Below are 13265 nucleotides of genomic sequence, written 5' to 3'. Positions count from 1 at the left end.
TTTAAAATCTCTTTACTCTCTTTACTATAGTTCCACCCTTGAGACTCAGTTCAAGTTTACTGTCTTGACACCCCAATACTCTCCTCCACCAAATCTTCACTCCATTCTAGAATTCGTGTCTTCTTTCTGAGCGCACAAAGCGTCCTGGACATCCCAGCACAGACCACACTATGTTATATTAATTGCCTGGTTAGTTGCATGACTCCCTTATACTGTGTTTGATGCACTCTCGGTCCTTACTGTCTAGCACACAAACCACCACAGAAGAATCTTTTAAAGAGATTTGTTAAAGGAATAAATGAGTGAACCAAATAATGAGTGAATGAATACATAGGTATCACAGAATAGACCTCCAAAATGTGACCCTCTTGGATTATGTTGTAAATAACTAACTCAGTTACAGTGTTAGATAAGCATTGTTAGTAAAAGTACAAATTTCAGCTGGATTTATGCTGCAAGTCTTTTCTCTTGGAGTATAAATGGCTATATTGACCTTATAGAGTTGGACTCAGTCTTTCTCTGTCTGTCTATCTCTGTCTCTCTTTGTCTGTCTGTCTTTCTGTCTGTAGCTCTGTATCACACACACACACACATGCACACTCACACATGAACACTCCTACACACAGGTAAAACTAAATTTCTCTAAGAGCATGATTAATTCAAAAGTGATATAATTCAGCTTTTTATTTTTGATGGGGTTTTTAATATAATCCCAAATGGTGAGCTACTCTGAGAAGGCAGTGGCCACATTTTTACTACAGCAAAATCTCTAGATACAGCAATTTTTCTGACAATTTATTTGACTACAAAGTATCTGGCTGGCTTCAGAGAGAGAAAAAAATCATCCAGAGTTTTCAACAGAAGGAACTTCTAAAGGTAGATGAAGCCAACGCATTTCAAGGAAAAAAAAAGTAGATTAGCCCACGGTGAAATCTCTGCGCTCCCAGGGAGATTTCTCCTCCCTTGAATTTTGCTGAAGCGGGGTTTTCATCAATTATTCCCACGAAAGTTTAAAAGTGCTGTGGGTATATAATTCTCACTCTTAAAGGAGAAAGTTCTTTTTTAAGTATGATTTTAAAGCCTATTTTAAAAAAATACACAAGCCGTGCATGAGTGCAATTTCATCGTTAGAAAATTGTGAAACTGTATATAAGTATATAGAATTTTCAAAACAGTGTTTAGCCTATCCCTTTCCTTCCACGTTGGTAATTGCTTCTAATTGTTTGTGTCTTTCCAGACACTTAAAAAATTCTCCTATATTATTCTTCATAATATCTCCCCAGTTTCCTTTCTGTGAATTTTCTCTCCTCCACTTCTGATCCTTTGGCCAGCTATCCTTTTCTAGGTCCTGCTTCTCACATGGAACCCAAGCCTTCCTACAAGCCTCTTCTCACAGCCAGGGCCAGCATGAGACACAAGCTCGGTGAGCTAGATGCCTGCCCCTGGAACTCTGAACAGTAAGTGAGTGGAACAAGGAATCAAGGAATTTTGAGAGTCAGAATCCTCACAGTAGCAGCAACAGAGGTGATGACAGCAGCGGCAGCTGTGGCAACACACTGGCCAGGCTATTCCTGCACAAGTGTGTTGCAATGTTTCCTGCTTCCTGATTTCCTTCTGAGCATCCTTGTTTGCTGGTGTTTCCAATGTCTTCTTCCTGCTGCCATAGATTTTGTGAGCTGGTATCCTTCCACTAGCATGTAGACTACAATTCCGCAAATTCTATTGTGCCTGTTATTAAAACTGTAGACCAACTTTCTTTTAGCTATTTTCTGGGTACATATTTCTCCATCTTTTTAACTTACATTTTTCTGTAAATTCCAGACATGTCCTTTATAATCACATATTATTCAGAGTTGCATGCTATTAAATTTAAAAAAAAAAAACAAATCTGAGAAATTCTAACTTCTAATAGAAATTCTTTCAATCCTCTTCTTTAATTTTCTTATTTTAAAAATATCCCAATAGTTTCCTTTTTTAAAAGTCAATGCCTCAACAGGATAAAATTCATTTATGAAAAGCCCACAGCTAACCTCTTACTCAATGGTGAAACACTGAAAATTTTACCCCCGAGATCAAGAACGAGACAGAGATGCTTGCTTTCACCACTGCTATTCAACATTGTACTGGAAGTTCTAGCTAGAGCATTTAAGCAAGAAAAGAAACAAAGGGCATTCAAATTGTAAAAAAAAAAAAAAAAAGGAAGTAAATCTATCTCTGTCTATAGATGACATGATCCTATATATCCTATATATAGAAAGTTCCAAAGAATCCACAAGAAAGATACTAGAGCTAATAAATTAGTTCAGCAAAGTTACAGGGTACAAGATCAACACACAAAAATCAGTAGTGTTTCTCTATACCAGCAATGAATAATCCAAAAAGGAAACTAAGATTGCAATTTTGTTGACACTAGCATCTAAAAGAATAAAATATCTATGTATAAATTTAGCCAAGAAGGTGAAATTTCAAAACTTACTACAAAGCTACAGTAACCAAAACAGTACGGCACTGGTGTAAGGACAGACATCAAGACCAATGGAAGAGAATTGAGAGTCTTGAAATCAATCGGTACATCTGTGGCCAATTGATTTTCCACAAGGCTGCCAAGCCATTCAATGGGGAAATGATAGTCTCTAATAAATGGTGCTGGGACAACAATCTAAATATAAGAGCTAAAAACATAAAGCTCCTGGAAAAAAATGGGGGAAATCTTCATGGCCTCGGATTTGGCAGTGGATTCTTAGATAAAATTGCTAATTTGAGCCTACCATTGGTATAGTTTGAGGTCCTCTAAAGCAGTCAATTTAGTTTTTCTTTATGCAATTCTTTCTTTTATATTGATATCTTATTGGTCTGGATAATTGTAACACATACAACTCTCTTTTACACAACTGAGTTTTTAAGAACAGAATTTAACTGGTCAGAGCAATAGTGCACGGATGTACCACATCATCGCTTCCTAGTTGTGAGCATTTGTCACACTGTGAGAATCATTGAGAGGGAATGGAGGGAACATTAATTTGCTTAGTCAGTCAAAAGAACTGATTTAGTAAAGAGAGCTCCTGCTCTGTTTCTCTTGTTCTGAACTCCTTGTGCTGCTTGCCATGATCTGAGCAATCATGTCTTTTTCAATTTTGGACATTTTCTGTTATATGTTTCCCAAAGAGATCTCTTCCCTTTACACTCTCACAATCCAGAAATCTTAGATGTATGTTGCATATTTCCATTTTATCCTCCATTTCACTTCAATGCTTTTTCACATGCTCACCCTCTTTATTTTTTTGGTTTGCCTTTTCAGGCTTTTTTCCTGAGGTCTGTCTCCCCATTTTCTCATTCTCACTTCAGCTATATCTAGCTACCATTTAAGCAGGCTACTAAATTTTTAATTTTAATGATATATTTTTTATTTCTAGATGTTCCACTTCATTCTTTTTCAAGCTGGTCTAATTTTTTTTGTAGTGTCCTGGTTTTTTTATTGAGATTTCTATTCCTTCTTTTATCTCTTTAATTATTTAAAATATTTTAAACAATAATAATCATAGATCTGGCCTGGTAGCACAGTGGTTAATTCACGCGCTCCACTTCAGTGGCCTGGGGTTCACAAATTCAGATCTCGGGTGTGGATCTAGCATGGTTCATCAAGCCACACTGTGGTGGCATCTCACATAAAGTAGAGGAAGATTGGCACAGATGTTAGCTCAGGGACAATCTTCCTCAAGCCAAAAAAGAGGAAGATTGGCAACAGATGTTAGCTCAGAGACAATCTTCCTCACATGCACAAAATAATAATAATAATAATAATAATAATAATAATAATCTCTTTGAAATTGTTTAGTTTTCTACTGTTCTTAAGTTGTTAATTTTTAATTTTTGTTATCTGCTTCTTCCTTTCATTGTGGTTGTTTCTGTAAGTTATTAAGAGTCTCTAGAATAAGCCAGCCTATGTTCTTAACCTGGTCTTAGAAGTCTAGATAATTGTTATAGTTCACTGGAAAATTTCTCTCTCAGCTCCACTTTTCTTTCCACTCAAAAAGAAGAGAGATAGAGTTGGTTATATGGCTATCAATTTCATAAGGAAAAGGCAAATTTATCACTTAAGTAGAACTTAAACCTGAAAATATTTTTAGGGTTTCAAATCTTACCTCTGTTACCTAAGATATAGATGACTAACAGATTTTACTTCCAAGCCTCTACAACAGACTATTTATTTATTTATCTACTGTTCACAACTGGACTGACAGAGAGCTCCTTGGAAGGACAATGAATAGAGTTTTTCTGACCCATTTTTCACAGAGCTCCCTTTTCAGCTTCAAGTTTTGTATCAGAATCTCAGTTCTCACTTAGCCACAGCTTGTCCCTGTGCATCAGAGAGCGTGAAAACATCAGTGCCGTTAGGCCAAAATCCACATAGGTTATTCTTATCCACTTTTCCTGCTGGATTGTTACTGCTCTCTTTATTTCTGGAAAGTGAGAATTTCTTATTTCACATATGTGTGTCTTTATTTTTTAACTTGATTATTATGTATTTGTTATTTTGCATCAGCGTGCTTCTTTGAGGAGGGTGGAGAGGTTAAGGGGATAGCTACATCTGTTCACCATTTGGCTAAAAATCATGCCAGGATAGATTTCTGAAAGTAAAATTTCTGGGTCATAAAACATGTGCATTTGAATTTTTGAGCTGCTGCTAAATTTCCTTCCTTAAAAAAAATGTGCCATTATACCCTCCCTCCTACTGTGCCTGAGTGTGTCTATTGACCCAGACTTCTGACTGTACCAGATATTACAATTTTGGAAAAAATTCTCTTGTGCTATACTCTCTCATTTTGCTTTTCCTTGTTATTAATGATTTTAAAGATATCTTTCATTTTTATTTTCATTTATGATTATTCTGTGATTGCCTGTTCATGTTCTTTCTGAAAGGCCAACATCCTTTTTAGTTTTTACTTCCTTTACCTCAATGGATAAGCACTAAATAATAATTAACGATGATCATATTACCTCATTCTACATTGGCGTATAATTAGCGAGAGGTAGGAAGTGCCATTTCCATTCTATAAGGATGGCTTTATAGCCTAGAAATAGAAGTTGAGTGATTTGACAATCATGTCCAAGGTCACACAGCTATGAAATTCAGAAATCAAACCCAGGGGTGTAGTGTTAGTGTTGCTGCTTTAAAAACATTATCCTGTGTAATGAAGCCAGACTTAAACCTCATCCCAAACTATGTTTAAGGAAACAGGCAAGGTACAACTTTAAAAAATAAATGGAAATTCTGAGTTAGGGCTAAATACTCATAATGGAACGTTAAGATTCTCCCTCTCCAACAGACAATTTTATTGTCTTAGGAGCTGGAGCCTGTGGACATGCGGCTTTTTCTTAGCTGCAGCAGAACATGTTAAATTAAGGAAGTGCTGCTCAGGGTTAATTAATGGAAGGTTTAGATTAATTGGCTATTACAAAGCCCTCCCCAAATGAAAGAGCTATTGCTCGTCCATGTGTTTTCTAGCAATGGTGATTACCAGCCCTACCTTACATACTCCAAGGCTCTGAAGTCTGTGTCTTGGTGAGTAAGAGAACTTTGCCAGTATGAGGCACTGAGGTATCTAAATAAGCCAACCAAAGGGAGGATTTGTACAGGCAGCTACGAAAAGTTCCTTTGCTCACCATCTCCTTCTACTAAACATAATTCATTAATTTTTTTCAACAAATATTTATTGAAGCCACAACTTAAATTGGATATATAAAAAACGTAGCAGGTGGCAGGTTACAGTAGTTTAAAAGGACAAATGAAAGGGGGTCCTTTGGTGCTTGGAACAGCATCCGTTGTCATAATTAGCAAAATGTTAGCCTGAGAGCTCAAAATTTAAATAGAATAGGGTCTTTCCTATGATGACCTCTGCCCCCATCTTTTGAAGGTACTCTTCAAGTCTGACCACTGCCAGGCATTAGTTAGACCAATTGTCTCAACCTTTTCAACTGAACGATCTTTTCACTACAAGGCATCTACAATATGTCTTTCATGTGTGGAAAGAAAATTCGTGCTCAACCTGTAAAAACCTAGCAGATGGTACAGTAATTTGTATATACATACATGCATACAGGATATATTCTGGGAGAATGAATGAGACTCATGTTATACCTATTTAAATGTTTCGTTATATTTAATTTTAATTCATTTATTCATAGTTTTAACCTCTGTAAAAACATCCATTATTTAAATTAATAGGCAGGTAAACTGCATCAACAAAACTGCAGCATTTAATGTGGAAGATAACTGACACGCATGAAATCATTGCATTAAAATATTGGTTTTCCTATTGTTTTGCACAGATGGTGCTAGTAATTAATATTATGCTATTTTTTTCATCAGAGGATTCCCTGTTGACAAAATTCACATAGTATACAAAAAATTGCTGCATTATACCATCTAAATAGACAATGTGTGGTTTATAGATTTATTAATGCTAATATATTATCTCAGATGCAAATTATATAATGCTCCTAATGGCCTATGTATTTTTGAATTTAATAAATTTAATAAATTGGGAAATGTGATGTATTCTAGAAGAAAACTCTTAATTGTATGTTTGATCATAGATGTGTAACAAATGTGTTCCATGCCATCTGGTCTGAAAACAAGAGCAATTTCAAGATATAGAGGTATTTAAATGATTAAAAGTAGCAAGGAACAGTATAACGTACAACTTTAAATAGGGCTTTCTGAAGGGAGCTATCTTTCCTGAGTGGCCAATAGATGTACTCTTTGTCATACCCGAAATATTAGGAAACTTCAGTGGTATGGTTATACATGAGCACAAAACCTTAAAAATGAATTTAAAAACCCTTCTCTTTCTAAGCAAGGACTCTATTTAACAAAAATCCTCAATCAGCTTATTTATCACAAGGCGAGGAAGAATAGTTGTATTGCTTCCATCCGGATAGTCATTCACCAGGACCCTGGAATTGAGACCTTGGAAACGTATCGGAATTTTCCTAGCACCTCCTACAGAGGACATCCAAAGTGGAAAATTGATGTCAATAAATCTTTCCTTATGCCTCTTCTAGAGGGATCAAAATATAGCAAGCTAGCTTCACTTCTGAAGGATTTTTAAATTATCAATTCTTATTTCTAAAGTGCCATGAAAATGCTATTTAAATTTACGCTCAACTCTCAAAACAGTAAATTATTGGCCAGAGAATTAGCCATTAGCAGACAAGATTTTTGAAGTGAGGAAACACAAAGATAAATAAAGGCACCCTTTTTTCGCGGGCTTTACCTTCTAAAAAGCGGATTCTGTTAGATGCCCCAAGACCCTTCTCGTCTTTAATGAGTTGCCCCTGGTTCCTCTTTGCCAATGTTCTTGGTTCTTAATATAGAAACTTCTTCATTTAGCAGACTAGAATGTGAGGACAGCCTCAAAATCATCTCTTTAGAGAGGAGTTTGAAGGATAATAATCTTTCACATTACTGTGAAGTAATCTTTCTAGCTTCCTTATTACTCACTTTTGTTTTATGAGGAAGCAGACCCACGAAGTCAAATGTGGGAACTTAACATGCGAGTGTCTCTTCTTGTCTAAGGAGCAACCCAGGCAAATTACCGTAGACTAGAACGTGTCTGGATGCAGAGAGACAGCCTGGCTCAGAGCCTGGAAGACACAGGGCTGGGAAGCCTAAATGATTTGAATCAAGTGGAATAGCACTTCTTGTTTTTTTTTCAAATCAAGGGGTCCCCAATCTCCCTGCCCATGCTCTTGAGTTTTGAAGGCTGGTGTAGAATTCTACCACTTATTGGTAAAAATGCAGCTCAATCATTACACCTGGGAAAAAAAGTGATTCTTTTCCATTGATAGACCCAGAGCCTGGCTGGGCTTGCAGCTCTGAAGGGGCTCTTTTTCTTTTTAAAATGTTAGTTCTATACTCATCATGGAGAGAATCTAAATTAACTTTCATTTTCAAATTAAATACATGCTACGCCATTTAATGCAATTTTTTAAAAAGGTGGTGTTGTGAAACTTACAATTACAAATATCCATGTCCTGGTGTTTAGTCTCTTTCATTATTAATAAACGGGGCCCTTGGCATTATTTGCTTTGGCAAAAAAAAGCAAATGCAATTGATCCTTTAAAATGCCCCCATTTGAGAGTCAGTCAGCAATGTACAAAATTTCAGGTGAGGACATTAAAATTCACATTGTGTATAAACCCTGGAACACTTTGTGAAGAAATAAGCTATTTCAAAATTAATAATAATAATACCTCATGCAATATGAATGTTTTCTTGAATAGTGATAAACATCTCTTAATAGATTGTTTATCATGAAAATAATTAAAACGTCTTATTAGCCTTTTACGTTATGTACGTGTAGAATACCAGCCCCTCGTAAGTGAACACACAGACTACCACTGCCACTTAGGGAAAAATCTCGCATTTGTCAAGCCAATTTGGTAGCGCAAAAAAAAAAAAAGTCTATATTTTAGTTGACATACTTTATGGAAATAAAGTAGCAACAAATTCTACAATCGATGTAAACTTTGAAGTGTTTTTCTCAATTTTTATTCAGAAAAATATTTCCAATAATAGTTATAGAATAAGGTAATTCAAGGATATTTAGAAAATGGCTGCAGAGCTGTATTATGAATAATCTATGAATGTCTGTCACTTTTTATGTTATAGAAATATGGTAAAAGAACAAACTAAGAATAGGGCTGACTTGCATGTGAAATCAGGCCTGTGTGAAATCAGGATGGGGTTTCTCATGACCCAGTAATAGAGCTCAAAGAAAATATTTCAGGCAAATCCTATTGTCCGTTTTTAATATGTCCATCTTTATACATTCACCACGGTTCTTCATTCAAATTTACTGATAGCGCCTACTGCATTTGGTTTAATCATTTGCATTGATAGGAAAAATATTTTATTAACCATTTTACTAATCACGCCTTATACTTAAATGTTTACATGGTATTTCTTGTTGTCTATTTATTCTGACTTAGATTATGAAAATATAAATTATTTTAAAATTATTTTTGTGTTCAAAACTTAAAGAGACTTTAGATCCATCAAAACTGCTCAAATTCCAAAAGAGAAAAAGGAAGCATTTTGCCTAAGTTTCACACAAATAAATTGCAACCAGGAACCTTTTGAAGCCCAAACACCTAAGCTCCTCTAGTTGGTAGGCTGTGTATTCCCTAAGGGCCTGGAACATGGCTCATATGCCTTGCCTTTTATGTGTTTATAGAGTACAAGCTAATTAAGGGTGAAGAAGGAAAGAAAAAAGAAAGTGAAGGAGGGAGAAAAGGAAGGAAGGGAGGAAAGATTGAGAGAATATAGTTTGTAAAAGACAATGCTAAAGGACATGTGATAAATTATAGACAGTGACATCAGGATGGGGTACGTTAACCATCTTCCACCTCACCTCAAGTCAGATATTCCACTAAGGCTTCATTATTTACTGGGATTAAACACACATACTCAATTGTGTGCATATGTACATATATATTGTTTAAAAGAGTAGAAAGAGTGTATGTAGGACCCAGAAAATATTTGGCAAAAGTAAGAAAGAATAAGTATATTTTATATTCAAACAGAATTAAAAATTAAAAATGATCTGACAAATTTTTGTAAATTATATACAGGTTTCTAGCCAATTATAAAAACAAAGTACAGAGAATGTATTTTAAATTCTATAACATCTAGGATTTAATATATTTGCATAAGGAAATGATTCGTTTTTAAATACCACTGTGTACATTTCCAGTTATCCTTATTGACCCTCTAAGTTCTTGTTTCTGTCAACTATATTATTGATTTTCTCTGAATTTTTAATTTATATAATCTAAAACAGAATATATATTGTGGCAAAAATAAACACCAAAACTTACGAACGTTAAAAACCTAGGTACAAACACTTTTCATACTCAGAGCGTGGCTCTGGAGTCAGACTGCCTGACGTTCGAATATTGGCTCCTCCACCCACCAACCATGTGACTTTGAACTATTCTGGCCTCAGTTTCTTCACCTGTAGAAGGGGAACGGTAATTGTGCCTATTCCCTATAATTGTTGTAAACATCAAATAAGTTAGACAAATATAGCACTTAGAACATTACCTGGCACATGACTATGATCAGTAGAAGTCAAAATTATTATTATTGTGATATAATTGTTCTATAATAGTTGTTTGAATGAAGTAGTTTGGAATGACCATAATTCCGTTAATTTAACATGAATTCGAATTAAAGTACTGGGACTTGGTTAGATGCCTTAAATAAACATGAGTAATTGTCTTAAAGAGAGTTAATATTATCCCAGCAATAATGTTTAAATTGCACGCACATAATGTGTTTTAACGCTAAACATGATAAATTATCATCCATACTTGGCATGTAATTTCTCCCTGTTGAAGCAAAATTGAAAATCGTTAAAGACATTGCCTTGAATCTCATGACGACGTGCCTTCCCTTTGTACTCCTCGTTGCCTAAGTTGGAAGAGAAAGGCATAAAAGTATGTTGTTCCCTTCCATGAACATATTCATTGTAATCTGGTTGACTTGTCTTTCAAAAAGTCCCTCTACAAAATAACAGATTTTGATTATCAGTTTATCTACACTGAAAACAACAGGTATAGCTAGAGTAAATGTCTTTATCTAAACAAAGGGTAATGTAACATTATTTCTATTTCTCTTGAGCTTTTAAATTTTATTCTAAGACATTTACCTTGGTCTCATGTTTAGTTGTATCCTACAGCTCCATTAACTATTAACATGTCTAGAGGCAAGGTAGCACCATAGTAGCCAACTCTGTTGGTGCCCCCACTCCATCCCTTTTACTGGTGCGGAGGATCATTCTTCCATCTCCTGTGGGTGTCACGTCTGTGGAGCTTGCTGCAACCCTCTCAGGAGGACTACCCTTGGGCAACTGGATCCCCTTCGCCAGAGGTGCTTGGGAGTTCCCTCACCCCCAAACCCCCTCCCTGTAATGCAACCCATAGCCAATGGCTGAGCAGCGGAGGACTCGAGAGCCCAGATCCTTGCGTGAAGGAAGGGCAAACTCTACGCTGCAACTGATACTCTCATGCTGCCTTGGGGATCAGGCTGAGGCTAGACTTCTCCCAGAACAACTTCCTTGTTTCATTTCTTCCCCTTGATTATTTTGCTTCTCTCACTTCAGTACAGATTTCTCCTGAGAGCAAAGCCTAATAAATCTCTGGGATATGAATCCCATTCTCAGGCTCTTTTTCTAGGAAATCCTCTTCAGACAGGTACAAAGGGATGGAGCAATACATTGAGAGTCAGAAATCCAGCATCGCCCCTTCAGAGTGAGGCTTTAGAAAAATCACTTACCACATTTCCGGGTCTCAGTGCTCTCATTTGTAAAATGGTGATAATGACACTTTCTCTCCTTCACAGAATGGTTGCACTTCACAAATGCATGTAAAGATACTTAAAAGGTTGTGCAAATGTAAGTGCTTTTAGTTAGCACTCCTTAGTTATTTTCTTTAAAATATTTATTGAGGAAAACAACTGTACCACTTGACGCAGCAAACGCTTTAAATTACTATTTCTATGTGTTAATACAATGTTGAATGTGATTTTTTTCTATTCTGATGGAAATGTGGTTAAAGCCTCAAAGCTGAATAAAAGAGAATGTGTCACACATATTTAAAAGCTGTCACTCAGCTACTGAGAACTGGAGCCAGAACCTGCCTCCACAGCTCACAGAAGATGCAGAAGAACAAGCCCGCTGACACAATCGTAGTTCCCCTCCTGCCTCCACCGCCAAAGCATAGAGAGAGAGCCCACGGCGGAGAGGCAAAGGAATGAGAGGAGTAACTGAGCAGCCGTCCCCTCTGCTCCCCTCTCTTCTGCAATGGTCCACCACCTCCCCATGGAGGCCAACTGAGGTAAAGAATTCTAGAAGGTAGCCTTGGTTCTTGTCTGAATGTTTGCACTTCTGAGTGTTCACTCCTCCAGAGGGTGCTGAGAATGGAGAGAGATTCCTGGGAAAGTGGCATATGCCCTACATCTGGACAGTTCCCTAAGTGGGAGATTTGCTGGTGCAGTCTTTCCACACTGGGAGAGGCGCTGCAATGCAGTGTGGAGAGGTAGAAGGAGGTCTCTGCTCCAGGTGGGGCGGTATGGAGTGGAAATGTGACAGGAGCTATTGATTCACCCTGACGTGGGCAGATCAGATGAGCTGCTGGCATGGTTCAGCAGGAGAAAATGGCTGCCCTTTACTGAAGGAGTTTTCAGTGGAGGGGCTGGACAGAAGCTAAACAGGATCTCAGAAACTTGTATGCCTTTTGCATGTGGCTGTCCAGTTCCCCAACACCATTTATTGAAGAGACTTTCCTTCCTCCATGGTATGTTCTTGGCTCCTTTGCTGAAGATTAATTGACCATACATGTGTGGTTTTATGTCTGGGCTTTCAATTCTGTTCCATTGATCTGTGTGTCTGACTTTGTGTCAGTACCATGCTGTTTTTGATTACTATAGCTTTGTGGTCTTAGCAGCAGCTTTTTGAATACCGTGTCTACTCAGGCAAGGGAAACAAAAGAAAAAATTAACAGGGCATACCGGTTAAATTTGTGCACTCTGCTTTGGCAGCCCAGGGTTCGTATCCCAGCTGCAGACCTACACACTGCTCATCAAGTCACACTTTGGTGGCATCCCACATACAAAATAGAGGAAGATTGTCACAGATGTTAGCTCAGGGCCAATCTTCCCCACCATAAAAAAAAGAAAAAAATTAACAATGGGATGGCATCAGACAAAAAGCTTCCGCAAGGCAAAGGAAACCTTGAACAAAACAAAAAGACAACCCACCAAGTGGGATAAAATATGTGCAAATCATATATCTGACAAGGGATTGATTTCCAAAATATATAAAGAACTCATACAACTCAACAACAAAAAAATCAGCAATCTGATCAAAAAATGTGCAGAGGAGATGAACAGACATTTTTCCAAAGAAGATATACAGATGTCAAGAAGCACATGAAAAAATGTTCAACATCACTAATTATTAGGGAAATGCAAATCAAAACTACAATGAGACATCACCTTATACCTGTCAGAATGGCTGTACTTACCAAGACAAAAAATAACAGATGTTGGAGAGGATATGGAGAAAAGGGAATCCTCATCCACTGCTGGTGAGAACGCAAACTGGTGCAGCCACTATGGAAAACAGTCTAGAGATTTCTCAAAATGTTAAAAATAGACATAGCATATGATCCAGTTATCCCACTACTGGGTATTTATCCAA

The sequence above is a fragment of the Equus przewalskii genome, chromosome 8 (assembly GCF_037783145.1).
Source record: "Equus przewalskii isolate Varuska chromosome 8, EquPr2, whole genome shotgun sequence".
Lineage (NCBI taxonomy): Eukaryota > Metazoa > Chordata > Mammalia > Perissodactyla > Equidae > Equus > Equus przewalskii.
This window is presented reverse-complemented; position numbering follows the sequence as displayed.